General features: G+C 38.3%; 1 pseudogene; it reads left to right on the forward strand.

Annotated features, from left to right (window-relative positions):
• Nucleotides 1-12247: 12247 nt before the first annotated feature.
• LOC131247282 (PI-PLC X domain-containing protein At5g67130-like) lies at nucleotides 12248-14350 on the forward strand (annotated as a pseudogene).
• The last annotated feature ends 1043 nt before the right edge of the window (nucleotides 14351-15393 follow it).

Raw genomic sequence — 15393 nt, forward strand, 5'->3', positions numbered from 1 at the left:
CCCTCTGCAAATGAAACAATCGTCATTCTTATCAATTTGCATCATCACTGGTTGATTTTGCGTAGTAAACCGTCTGATTAACGAAATGGTCTTGTTTCTATTGATAATTGGATTATGATAGAGCCAAGAATTTTAGAAGGACATTTGGAAGAAGACAAATCTCGTCAGAAAGTCGGCATGGTCTATAAAATATGATTTTTGTGCCCTTGTTATAATCCTAATCAGTTACTTCCCACTCATTTCTTCGAGATTGCCCAACAGTGCTTCTTCAACCAAAAATTACCATCGAAAATGGACGGATTCCTGATAAAAGGTCTTTTATCAGCTCAAGATTTTTATAGTGCTTGGGCTCGTGCTATTGTTCAAAAACATATTGTCATACTGAAGCAGATTGGTCTTTTTGATGCAATCATAGCTACATCAAAACATTTCTTCAGGGATGCAGCTATTTTCAGGAGTTTTCTTAATCACTGGTCTCCAATTACCAATTCATTCCATCTTCCTCTGGGTGAGATGACTGTCACCTTGTGGGACCTCTTTTGCATAGCTGGCCATCCTATTATGGGTAATATCTTCAACAAATATATGCCCTCAAATGATGAATTCGTTCTTACTTCTTCAGGAAGTAACATGTCTGAAGTTTCATAAACTTCTCTTGAACTGTTCAGAAAAATGGCTAATTTCCCATGGCCTGATGAAATTCATTCTCTTGATTGGCTGGCTCACTTCTCTCAAAACTTGTGGTATACTTCTTTTTATTCTTCAAAATCTTCATCACACACACACATACACACACACACATATATTCATATCACCTGTCTGATAATTGCATCATTACTTTGACAACTTTATAGGTTAGAATCATTACGACGTCAAGATTGCTTGTGAGAATATCCAGCATTCTACTGAACATAGTTCTTCTTGTTAATTGGCTGCTTTCTTGGCTTTTGGCTATGCTTAGTGATATTTCCAAATTCAACACAAGAGGAAATCATTAGGCCATCTCTTTTTGTGGTTGCGGGTGTAATGGCAGAAGGTCAGAAATATTCATTAGCTCCTTTGGTCATTTGCTCACTATATCATGCTTTTAGAAGCATTGTTTCTGATTCTGCGATTTCATCTTCTGAGCCTCTTTCAGTCTATGCGTCTTGGCATTTCTTCATAGGCTGGTTAGGAGTATACTTTTCATGGACTTTCGCTGATTCTGAAAGAGCCTATTTGAATCCTCATCGACATTATCAATTAAGGAAAATGATTGAAAAATCAAATGGCTAGGTCACCAGGAAAATAGAGAAGAATGAGCCCATTGACTTCTTTCAATTTCCACTCACTAATTTTCCAAATGATACAAAAGTTATCGATAATGTTCCATTTCTTCTGATGAGCATTCATTTCTTGTTTCTATTAGATCTAGTACTCTTCCACTAAGAGAAGATAATAAATTCTAGCCAGAACCATATTATCATAGTAGATTTGCTCGCCAATTTGGTTTCGATCAGCCGATACCAGAGACTTTTGACATTGGTACAAGGTCCATGAGGAGTTATGGCATTGAACCATATAACTGGGCTTTGATATGGAGGCAACTTTTGAATACTAATACTGGATCTCGCTTCGTAATTCCTAACTATAACTATCTAGTCCATACTTCTTATTGCTGGATGTGTTAGTGGGCTCATCAATATTATTTGGTGTGCAATTATTATCCAGTAGACTATGTCATACGTATTCTTCCACCATGTGTAAGAAGTTATCAGAAAGACCAAGGCATAGGTTACTTTGAAGAAGAGAAACGTACCCCCTATCCAGGTTAGCTTTGCATAAAGATTTCTTTGGAAGGTAATACTTGTGAAGCGACCTGCTGATACTCTTGAAGGGTGGATAGCATTTGGCATTCCTTTAATAGATTTAAAGAATATATCTGAATCATCAAGTCGTCCGGAAAAAAATGATAACTCTCTGTGTTTTTATTCTCCTCCACCTTCAAGAATTATGCAAGATAAAGTTCCTTCATTGTGAAGAAGATAAGAGATAAAAAGACCCCTTGGCTCTCGTCAGAAGGATAAATATATTATAATTGAAGACTAGTGGTCAATCTTGAAGATTGAACTTTTGAATAGAATACTATAAACATTTTGAATATGCTTGATATTATGCATTATATATGCAATTTGGTGATTGGAACTGATTTTCAATTTAGTTAGCTCTAAAGGCATATATGTGCAATTTTAAGCTCTAATGAGGATTTGGGCTCACATTCCGTACAAAGGGTCGTGGTTCACATGCACAATGAATCGTTATTGTCATGAATAAAGGATCATGGATGACAACCACGATCCAACATGGATGACAATCATAATCCTTTGTGCATGTGAACCACGACCCATATCACATGACAACCAGGACCCATACCAGATTACAACCACGATCCAAAAATATCTGGTACTGGTCGTGGTTGTAATGTGGTGAGGTTCGTGGTTGTCATGTGGTAAGGGTCGTGGTTGTCATGTTATATCGATCGTGCTTTTTAGGATCGCGTTAAAGGCTCAACTCGTTGGGCCCCATACTATTGCATCGTGGTTGTCATGATATATAGGTCATGGTTGTCATGGTATATGGGTCGTGGTAGTCATGTTACATGGATCGTGGTTGTCAATTGTTATGGTTCATGATTGTCATGTTATATGGGTCATGGTTGTTGCGTTATATGGATCGTGGTTGTCATTTTTTTTAGACAAAATGCCCTTTACATGAAAAAATAGGTAATGTTATATGGGTCGGGGTTTTCCTACTACATGGGTCAGGGTTCTCATGCTATATGGATCGTGGTTATAATGGGTTGGGGTTTTCCTGCTAAATGGGTTGTGGTTCTCATATTACACGGATCATGGTTATCATGTTATATGGGTCATGGTTATAATGGGTCGGGGTTTTCCTGCTACATGGGTTATGGTTCTCATATTATATGGATCGTGGTTGTCATACACGATGAAATACATCTTGGTTCACATCCAAAATGGATCAACAACGACCATTTGTGGATGACAATAACGATCCATTTATGGATCGTGCTTCACATGAAAAATGGATCATGGTTGTCATCCACAAAGGGTCATGGTTTACAACCACGACCCATATAACATTACAACCACGATCCGAAGTGCATGACAACTACAACACATTGGACAACTACGACCCATCTCATTCACCAAACCATTACATATATTAACAAGAAAAAACATTATAAACACCAATCCATTCAATAATTTTACGAGCAATCCATTCAACATTCAATACAAAATCAGTATTTTGCTCTCTTCATTGGTTTAGCTGATATCTGTTGCTGTTTCTTCAAGAAAGCAACATCAGATTCTTTCTTATACTGCAGACAGTCATCGTATGCAATTGTGTTTATGAATTTAGGAATTTCCTCCTACAAAAAAAAGAATGAAATAATATTAAAGCAAAAGAAAGAGCAATCAAGATTTAATGTAGATGAATAAATATATACTTACACGTAGAAAATCAATTGTATGCATGCTACTCAGGAAGTCTATGAATTTCAGCATGAATACGCCACAATCATTTCCATTTTATTGTGTAGGTCTATCAGTGATCATCTTCACATTTCATGGCTTCTCCCAAAACTTAACTCCATCAAGAATATGAAATAACCACCTTAGACCGTCAGTTATCTGCAAGACGACTAGCTCATTTTTCTCTTTCCATTCAGTATTCATGTTGTCATATAAAATGACATCTTTCTTCCTCAGATAAATGACACCCATTAACCAGTGTTGCTGCCTTGCATTCAGAGGGATGTATATTTGTCAAGTACAACAAATAAGACAACAGTTCAACGCATGCCTTTCTAAAATGAATAATATCATTTAAGTCCAAGTACATGTGTAAGTAAGTAAGATCTTATTAATTTATATTTCCATAAAGCCTTCGTTCTACTATCACTGTCGACTATAGATATAAGATTTTCATTCACTTTTTTCCATCTTCATTTGTTGTCGATCCTTATGGTTCCTGGCTCCATAAGTGCACAACAAGTCAAGTTGAATTTCCATGATTTTCTATTGTGATATTAGATAGTGTTAGAAACAAAAATATAATGATGTGATAAAGAAAACTATGGTCCTCAATTTCATATTACCGTAAATAATGATGGGACAAATGCGCAGTCCTAAATATGATGTGATCGATTTTCTTAACGCTGTGATAGGTAGTTTATGTATAGATTGACGGCCTACGTAATGAGGAAAATGTGTCATATAATATTCATACAATGATATTAAATAAAGAAAGAGAAAAGATAAAAACTTACTTCAGAGTCGACCCATGAATTTAAATCATAGATGTTATTCAACCACTGATGTACACCTAAATCGAGTCTAAACTCATTGTCTTCAGCATCAGTTAGAGCTCGATGTGAATCCACGTACCCCTGACGACTTTCCTTTACAGGAGAAAAAGTTGGAGCAGTGTATGGAGAAGACAAAAATTTTGAGGCCGGTGCATTGCGTTGTGGCCTATGTACATCCGCAGCAGGAGTAGCATCTAGCCCAATCGCGTCTCCTATACCCATTGGTTGTCCTCTCCCTTCCTCACTCAATTGCGAAGTAATGATTTTGAGCTGTAGTGAAATCACATATTATCTATGTAATTCATAACATAATGTCTCGTTAAAAATTAAAACAAATGCAATTTCACATACACTTTTTGATTAAAATTCTTCCCTTAGTTGCTTCATTTCTTTCCTGCATGAAGCATTATCCTCCTTCAAATGTCTAATCTCCTCAGCCTGCATTGATGAGATGATGAACTTTATTAAAATCACACATTATTTATGTAGCTCATAATGTCCCGTTAAAGATTAAAACAAATGCAATTACATATACATTTTTCTTATTAACTTCATCCTTTAGCAGGTTCATCTCCTGCCTTAGCGAAGCATTGTGATCCTTCAGCTGCTTCATTTCTGCTTCCACTATTTTCATTGAAGGGATTTTGTCTTATAATAAAATAGCATATTATTTATGTATTTAAAGATGTCCTGTAAGGAGAGGATCATGGTTATTATGAACATTGGATTGTGGTTGTCATCCATATTGGATCATGATTGAACCATGATCCATTGTAGATGGAAACCACGATCTATTGAGCATGTGAACCATGACCCTTGAACTGGATCGTGGTTGTGATTCACATTGGGCCGTAGTTCACAACCATGAAGGGTGGTTCATGGATCATGGTTGTCATCCATATTGGCTCGTGGTTCAATCACGACCCAATATGGACAGAAATCACGATTCACTGGGAATGTGAACCATGACCCTTCAACTAGATCGTTGTTGTCATCTACATTGGGTTATGGTTCACAACCACGAACCATCGTGGATGAAAACCACGATCCACTATGGATGATAACTACGATCCATGGTTCATGGTAACCACGACCCAGACGAAGGGTCGTGGTTGTCATCCACATTGGGTGGTGGATCAACCACGACCCAATGTGGATAATAACAACTATCCATTGTTCATTGTAACCACGACCCATAGCCTGAGTCATGGTTGTCATCGATAGTGGGTCGTGGTTCACAACAACGATCCACTATGGGTGATAACCACGACCAATTATACATGATAACCATGACGCATTGTTCAAAGTAACCACGACCCTCGTCTGGATCCTGGTTGTCATCCACATTGGGTAGTGCATCAACCACGATCCAATGTGTATGATAACCCGACCCATTATGCATAATAACAACGACCCTTGTCTAGACTAGGCATATCAACTACATTGGGTCATGTTTCATAACCACGACCTAGTGTGGATGACAACCACGATCCATTGTGGATGATAACCATGACCAATAAAGGAACATAACTATGACCAAATATGGATCAAAATAATTTTAATTTCATATACCTTCGTTGCTTGAAACTCCTCTATTAGCTGCTTCATCTGCTCCCGCAGTGAAGCATTCTCATCTTTGAGATGGCTCATCCCATCTTCAGCTTGCATCGATGAGATGATGACCTGTACTAAAATCACACATTGTTTATATAGCTCATAATATCTCGTTAAAGATTAAAACAAATGCAATTACACATACATTTTTCTTATTAACTTCATCCTTTAGCAGATTCATCTCCTGCCTTAGCGAAGCATTGTGCTCCTTTAGATGCTTCATTTCTGCTTCAACTATTTGTATCAAAGGGATCACTACCAAAAAATTGAGCAAAAGCTACGGACTATTGTAATGACCCTAAAAATTTTGTGCCAAGACCCGAGTACTACCTCTATTTTCCTTAGAAGCTTTTTGGGGTAATTAGCGCTTAACTCGATTGCTTGTGAAATTTGCATCAATCACTTTAAATTTGATCTGCATGACTCAAAACTTGTAGAATAGTTAGCGCTATGTTACTTTGAAATCTGGGATTCATCGCTAAATCTAGTTGCTCTTGGAAATTTTTGGAAGTTCTAGATCAGAACTGGACCATGCGTTGAAAGTCCGATAGCGATGATCTTAGGCTGTTGCGGTCACCATGTTGGACTTGGCCATCACCTCAAAAATCAAGTCCAGATGATGTTCTGGGTCGATTTAATTGAGTCCGGAGTGAAGAGTGTGAGAACGGTGAGAAATTAAATAAGATTTTATGAAATCTGAGTTGTGTCACTTGCGCGACGATTTTAAGCAATCTGACCGTTGGATTCTGACCCAATTTCACCCTCTGATTAGGGAAGGTGGCCCAGGCATGTCCTTGTGCTTGTGGACCTGATCGAGATTCAGTGACCGTTGTATTGAGTGTGGTCCGCCATGGCTAATCTGAAGATCCGATCGGTATGAAAACTCAGCTTGACCTAGATCCATGGCCAGTGAGCTTAAGTCTGACCTTTCGTGGTAATAGGCCCACCGAAAGTGCTTCATTGGATCGAGAGAGGCCTGTTTTGGTTATACCCTAAGTATACCTTGGCCCTGGGGTTGTTTTCATCAATGTTCGGCCTATATATAGACCTTAAAACCCTAGCTCTCTTTTCCATACGAATTTCCTAACCCTAGCTAAGAAAGAGAGAGGAAAAGAGAGAGAAAGTGAGAGAGAAGTTGGTGAATCATCTTAGATTCTTTCCTGTTCTTCTTCATCCTTAAACCTTCACTTTAAAATCGTTATTCCGACGATTCTAAGTTCATCTTTGGGTAAGTTAACCTAACCCTAATCTGTTTTAGAGCTTAGAATAGTTTTTGTGTGTTGTAGCTCATTTATATTCTTTCCTTAGGTTATCCTGTCGCCGTTGACGAAGACATATCGTCTGAATCAGTTCGGTGTTCTATTTCTGGTCTAAGGTGCGGACTTTAATTGTATAGGTTATGGTTTTCAAGGCTTTCAATGCCAGTGAATGGTTTATTCTTGCTATGGATGAGATTTCACATGCCAAATGTTATGTTTATTTTGCGTTCCTGATATGCATGTGTTACATTGAGATTTATGTATTCTATGTGTATGTATAAAGTACCGTATGCGTATAAAATATGAACATGTGGTTGCCATGATTATTTGTCGTGTACTTATGCTAATTGTATGTGCGGCAACTCCTTGGTAAAAGGAATTGTCCAAATGTGTGTATTTCAACATACGTCATGTATGTTGAACTATGTATTCTAAGTGTTTGTAGAAATGCCTGAATGAACTAAAGTGCAATATATTATAATATTTGCGGGCGTTGAGAAGCGATTCTCAACACTCCTATTGATGTGTAGGATTTACTTCATGCAAGTTACATTCCTTGTTGTTTAATTTCAAGTCTTACTTATGCTTAAATCCATGTTAAGTTGATATTCTTCAAATGCTTACATACCATATGATTTGGATTGTTGTTCCATTACTGTTCTAAATTCGTTATGAATATCTGTTGTAGTGGAATGTGTTTGGAACTATGAATAGTCCAGGAAATCGGTAATCGGCCTTAAGTTCGTGGCTGAGGTTGCTTTCGCAACGTGGGACGTGATTAGACGAACCCAAGTCGTATTAGAGTTGTCGGCAGTAGTTTGGCCACACAGAGTGTTTGCGCACTCTATGTCGTTCAACCCAACGTGCGCTCGTGCTAGTCGAGTTCGTCAAGTAACCCAATTGTCCGATGTATGTTCACCATGTATAGACGCTATTGTTTGAATCTAGGATACTAAACTTACTAATGAAATCCTGTTAACCATGGTACCTTGATCCGCTAAGACTCATGAGCCGGACATGGTGGTATGGGACACCGTGGTCGAGCTGTCGGCCTACGCTGGGGTGATGAGCCTCCCCGTAGTGACCAGTGAGCAACCAAACTCGTGAGCCGATTATGGTGGTATGGGACACTATATTCGCGCTGTCAGCCTACATTGATTAGTGACGAGCCCTTTGTAGTGACCTCGAGCATGTCTGGATACCGCATTGAGGTGACGCGCCTTATTATAGTAACGAAGGTATGATAGGCGTGCATTGATTGGTGACGAGCCCTTTGCAACGACCTGAAACCATATAATCGTATGAGATGTCTAGGACTGACGACCTTAGAATTGTTCACTGTTTGGATGGTGATGTGAGGAAGGTACCTTAGCTTCCCAATCCTGCTGCATGAAAAGGACTAATAACAACTTAGTAATTATGTTCATGCACCGCATTTGCATGTGCTTTGTAGACGTGGCGTACTTTGAGGCGATGTCATGCGTAACATAAGATGAAGACACTAAGGGTGTACGCGCGAGGGCACGCATCATTTTGCATACATTCTTGCATTAACAAGAGTACTTAGGGCATGGTTAATTGTTCTGCTTTATCATTACTGCTTGATTAAACTGATAACATGTTAACCTTTGCTTTATTGTTCCACTGACTTGATCACTCACTCCCACGTTCTGGGGCGGTGTTAAACACCCACCAGACTCTGTCTTAGTTGCTGATGTTGCAGATGTTGATGCAACCTTTGAGGCAGAGCAGGAGATCGAGGATGATGAGGCTGCTTTCTCTTTCATGCAGTTTTCAGACGGGTTCTAGCGAGCCTTGTTCTGATGCGCGGGATTCTGGGATTACTTTTGGGGTTAAATGATGTAATTTGATACTTGTAATTTTGATAGTAACACTTATATTATGACCTGGTATGTATATGTATTTCAGGGATTGGCACATGTACACATATATTTCTTTAAGTCTTCCGCTTGCGTTCTTCACTTATCCTTGAATTATATTTGCTATTTGGCTTAATCTATTCAATGTTTTATGCACTAATACAGACAACATACATCCATCATTAAATATGTTACATAAGTGATGTTTTGAAACTCAAAAGCTGAGTTATGCTCGACCCTCGAATTTCAGGGCGTTACAACTATGGTAGCTTTTTGCTACGGATATAAACTGTAGCTATATCTACTACGGATTTAATCCATAGTTAAAAGCTTGCTACACCATTAATAATTAACGGTCGTGTAAAGGGCTTTATAGGGCCCACAAAAATATATCTATTTTATCTAAGCCGTCCATCTATCTTGAAATATTATTTTAGGGCATGAAACCAAAAATCAGGTAGATCGAAGGCTCAACTAGACCACACGGTAGGAAACATGGAGATTAAATCACATGTGCGTCCTATGGTGTGGTCCACTTGGGCCTTCAATCTACCTGAGTTTTGGGATCATGAACTAAAAAACATTATGAAAATTAATGAACGACATAGATAAACCACATACATCATGGTGGGCCCCACGTAGCCCCTGACAGGACCATCCATCCGTCATCCTTAAAATTCGACGCCCAAAATTGGCGCACGCTCAAAACAGAGCCGCGTCCCATCTAAAACTCCAATTCTCTCTCTCTCTCTCTCTCTCTCTCTCTCTCTCTCCCGATCTCTGCTCCCGGTTCTCCTTTTTCCCCACCTCACCTACTCCATATCTCTCATTTTCATCGTTCTCTCTCCAATGCATCTCCACTATCTCATTCTCCTCCCTCTCTCTCCAATGAAGCCGCAAAGCTCCTCCCGAAATCACAGCCCTTGCCCTTGTCAAAATCGTAGCCCCTGCTCAAATCACCTACCCAAATAGTAATCCCAACTCGATCTCACTGCCGCTGCTATAGAGGATAAACCCCCCCTCAAATCTGCCTACCCCTGCCGCTACTTCCAGCCCCATTTCTCTATTGCTGAAGAAGTTAAAGAATCCACAAATAGGTATTTGATTTTCATTTCCCTTCCTTTGTTTCTAGGGTTAGTGTTTTATATGTTTTCCTTTTTTGAAGGATGGAATCCGTGTACCAGAGATGGTTACATGGATGAAGAATGGGTTTAGATACTTAAATAAAACCCGCCCAAATCTGCCTACCCCTCCCTTTTTTCTTTGCTTTACAGGTATGCTTAGATTAATGTTATCTGTTTGATGAAATGGCTAGATTTTATGCATGCTATCTGTTTGATGAAATGGCATGCTAATTGTTTTTTGAAATGACATGCTATCTGTTTAATGAAATGGCATGCTATCTATTTATGCCATGTTGATGATACAAAAATCTGATAAGACGTAATCCATCCAGACTCATGACAGGACAAATCTTATTTGCAAGGGAAATGGTTTGGTTGAGATGGTGGCCCTGGAATGTGGCAGTTCTGTTTCCCCACAGTACTCATGACAGGGTAAACATGGCAACTGGAACTGTCTGTCGACTTGGCTCTATCAATTATCCTTGATGGACCATTGTAACTTACCTATCGCATAATCCTAGCCATCACTTTTAAAAATTTTCTGCACTGAATGTCAACCATATTTTGTTTCAACCTTGGTTTAGAATGATTCAATTGCTCAGATGATTCAAGCAATGTGATTTTCCATCCGGCAGTGGCCACACGATGAATTATGTCCAATTGCTATTGCACCCTGCCCCGTTTACTATGGAGGATGCATGACTCCACCATATACTGGTTTCACCTGCTCTATCCATGGTTTTATATTAGCATTATGAGGACATATCAGGTCTATTCTGGATAACAGGCTGAGATAACTAGCTATTAAACTGTTTAAAGAGGAGTCTCACGTGTAACTGGTTGGAAGATGAATTATGGTTTAGCTAGTGCATTAGTGTAATTGCATTAAAGAAGTTCATTGATATCTTCTTTCTATAAAGCAAATCGACTTTTAAAGCAAGTAAAAAGATTTTCCATTATTTCTTCTCTTTTTAAAGGAAATCGACTTTTAAATAAGCAAAACATTTTTTTTTTTGGGGAGAACATATGACTGCACTGCATCTTACCTATCCAAAAGGATTGACCCCACCTTAAAGAACAACTCTTCAAAAATTAAGTCGGTCCACTCATCATGGGGGTTAAACCATAGAAAAAAAGGTAGCACCACTGAATTAAGGTATCTGTAACTGTAATGGTGGCCGTAACAACCACCACTGTTACCATTATGATACAGGCAGTGATGACTGTTACGACTTTTTTTTGGGGGATAAAAACCTATATTGTCTCCGTAACGGGTCATTTTGTTTCATAACGACCGTTATAATCTCATAACATGTAATGGTTACCTCTGTTACCGTAACGGCTGCTATGGCAAACCTTGGTTTGAACTCTGAGCCACTGGCCTATTTTTTTGGTAGATAATCTTCATGGTGGGCCCAACCTTTTAGATGAATTGGATGTCATTCATACATGAGACAATGTCATTATGCTCTAGTTGGATGAATATTTTATTGTCCAACAAGTTGCATTGACACCCAACTAATTGGATGATAATGTTATTATCCACCTACTACACAATTGCCTTTGTGTCTTGTGTATGTGACATCTAACCCATTGAAAGGTTGCCCCCCTATGAAAAATATATAATGTAAAGATCAAAACTAATCAATTCATCAAGTGGTTAAGTTGGATGTTGCATGCATGTTGATAATTATGAGCTCATTGGACATAACACTATGGACCAACTAGTTGTTATGTGAGGTCTTCTCATGCCCATTGCTAATATATGTTTTCTTGTGGAAGATAGTAGCATGTTTTAGTCCTTTTCCATTTGTTATGGTTCCTATGTCCACATGTCTACCCTCTAACTTGTGTGTGCTGGTTGATCTAGACTATCTATTTAATGGACCGCCTCTTAATTGTTCCCACAACCTAGAAGTCATAACATTATCTTTTCATTATGGGCTATCTAGATGATCGGCAGAAATTAGAATCTACTGCCCCTAAAAAAAAGGGTGCAGCAAGTAAACAATTGGATCATTCAGTCAGTGAAATTTTTGGAAATGGCCCATGAAGGAGTTGAACATCGGTTGAGCAATTTAGACAAATGTGTTTGTATACCAATTAAATAGAAGATATATATGATTTATATGCTCGCTACTATATAATGTTTAATGTTCATGAACAAGATGTCCCTCTTAACAAATATAATATTATTTTTTTACAAAAAGAAAAAAGGGAATGAAAAAAGATGTTTTTTTTTTCCAGTTGCTGCTATTTATACTCTGTATCATTGCAGAATGGTGTTAGAGGGTTGATGCTTGACATGTACGACTTCAACAATGACATTTGGTTGTGCCACTCCTTTGGAGGCCAATGCTACAATTTCACAGCATTTGTAAGTCGCAGCAGATTCCTTTTATATAAATCTAATGAAATGATTGAATTCTGATTAACTTATCTGATTAACAGCAACCTGCTATTAACGTGTTGAAAGAAATTCAAGTGTTCCTTGATGCCAACCCTTTGAAGATCATCACAATCTTCGTAGAAGATTATGACATCCCCATAAGGCCTAACTCACGTATTTAACGCTGCCGACCTTAGGAAATTTTGGTTTCCGGTATCAGGGATGCCCAAAAATGGGCAGGATTGGCCCATCATCGATGATATGATTAGTAAGAGCCAGCGTTTGTTGGTCTTCACCTCAAATCAGCCAAGGAGGCTTCTGAAGGCATTGCCTATGAGTGGAGATACATTGTAGAAAACCAATGTAAGCCCTGTTTTCTCTCCTTTCATAAATGTATATCCCATGCAGATCTTGCAGTGGAACTATCATAGATAGACGGATGATTTTTTTTGCTGTAGAAATTTAGTACATGCTTTGCTTAGCCCACATGCATCCATCCCTGATGTTAGAGCCATGCATAACATGGACCTTGCCGTGTAGATGATGTGGCCTGAGAATCCGGCTTATACACTCATTGGGCAAGCCACGTGCTTTAGTTGAATGTGGACTCCTGGTAATTCTTTTAAAATGTTCATCGTTCTTTTTAAATGTGTGTTACACTTGACGAGTGAAGTTGCGTGATTTTCAGACCTAGCTATTTATTAGTGTGGACCGCTTGATGCATGCTCTAATGCTCTCTGCAGGTTGGTGAATGCGGCCTCATGAGGAGGTCTACACTGTTAATGAAATTCAGTAAAAATATAAAATTTCTGTTTTTTCTCCTTGAATCAAATTTGTTTTGGAGATAAAATGAAATTAATATAAAATACATCAAAATAGGAAACATTGTCCAATTTGAATTTCTGATGCACAGGAGTAGAAAACATGTGAAGCTATTGCTGATTCTCTTTTTATTGGTTTTGGTGATTGGGCTGAAACTACAGATGGTGACAATGGGATGAAGGCGGGTTCTTGTCCTAATCATGCAGATTCATCTCCCATGAACACAACAACAAGATCCCTTGTTTTAGAGAACTATTTTCCTGACAATCCTGATTTAGCAACAGCTTGCAAGGACAACTTGGCTCCACTTGCTAGCATGACTAGTACATGTCATGAAACGGCAAGCAAACGATGGCCCAACTTCATTGCTGTTGATTTCTACAAAGTAATGCATGAGATCTCACTTTCATTAAAGATGGAAATGGAAACATGAAAGCATGATAAAGAATTATGTTTCTTTTATATGCATTTAGGTATTTGTTCATGGATCCAGGGTGGCGTGGCATCAAGGTACACACAAAAATCTATCTATTACCATTGATTTATTCTCTCCTATTTCTTCTTTGGCTCTGGAATCTTTATGCAACTCTGACTTCATGATAATTTCAAAGGTTATTCTTTCTGATGCCAATGTGCTGGGTGAGGGGGAGCACAAAATAATGTCGTACATTCGATTGCAAAGAAATCTACCAGGGTTTGACCCGAATACACAACATTACTTGTATAGGTTGGTAAATGTCTTCACCTTTTGTCTTAGATATCTAGCTGTCTGCAAGCTTTTATGTCTATTTTCTTGGCTTCTTGACATGACTTTCTGCATTTTTCATTTCAGGATGCCGACTTGATCATGCTTGCACTGGTTACACATGAAGTGCATTTTGCAATTCTTAGAGAGGTTGGTATGTTAGAAGCTTTGATCATTAAATTTTGTTTAGTCGATTTTGATTTGATGCTGGATCATTCTTTGGTGAGATTTTGGTTGCTAAAATTTTGTCATCTCACTGTGAAATGTATAGATGGTGGATTAGGTTGTTTGTCTTGGGCCACATGATGTTGCCCTTTATTTAAGTCATTAATATTCCTAGTATTTCAATATCTTGGAAACACATCTCACATTCAAAGCATTTTGGGATCCATTGTGCAGAGAATATCAAAATGGGAGATGATCGAGGTTGATCCGTTGGCAATTACTCAATCTATTAATAGATGCAAGGTACAACACTTTCGTAGGGGCTCAATTTCGTTGCATTTTCTCATGAAATGTAACTGATGCCACTGTTATAGTTTACTTTGCAAATTACAACCCAATAAAATGCCACTGATGCCACTGTTACCATTATCTAAAGGTTGTTATGGCACACCATGCCTGTAGCTAAAGCTAATGTGGTTGTCATTAGCTGAAGGATAACTGGGTTTCTACCTGCCCATAATCTATATGTTGGAATCAACTACCCTTGGTAAGGTGGTTAAAAATAGAGGCTGCTCTATGCAGTGGCCTTTTGGAGTGGTTACATAAACTCATAAGCAACCAATTAATTGAGGAGAAAATGTGGTACTTGATTATTATTTTTTAATATAATGATAATGAATAGATAATTTTTTTCCTAGATTCATGGGGCGACCCCTTTCCAACAACTGATCCATATTTGGACTTGGTGGATGTTGCATGTGGGAGGATTGGAGCTACATATTTCAGATTTAAGCATCCGGTATGTCTCTTGTCAAGAATGCACATGTGTAGTTCATTAAACAATACATTATGTGATATCGTGTGCATGATATCTATATTGTAATTACAGTTATCTATAATAATAATAATTTGTTCATTATAGTGCATTCATAATAGTTATCATTGTGGTTACAGTTATTCATTATGTGACAGGTTTTCAGGTGAGATGAACGAGTTTCAAAACAAAATAGTCTGTGGTTTTGA

The sequence above is a fragment of the Magnolia sinica genome, chromosome 5, assembly GCF_029962835.1.
Source record: "Magnolia sinica isolate HGM2019 chromosome 5, MsV1, whole genome shotgun sequence".
Lineage (NCBI taxonomy): Eukaryota > Viridiplantae > Streptophyta > Magnoliopsida > Magnoliales > Magnoliaceae > Magnolia > Magnolia sinica.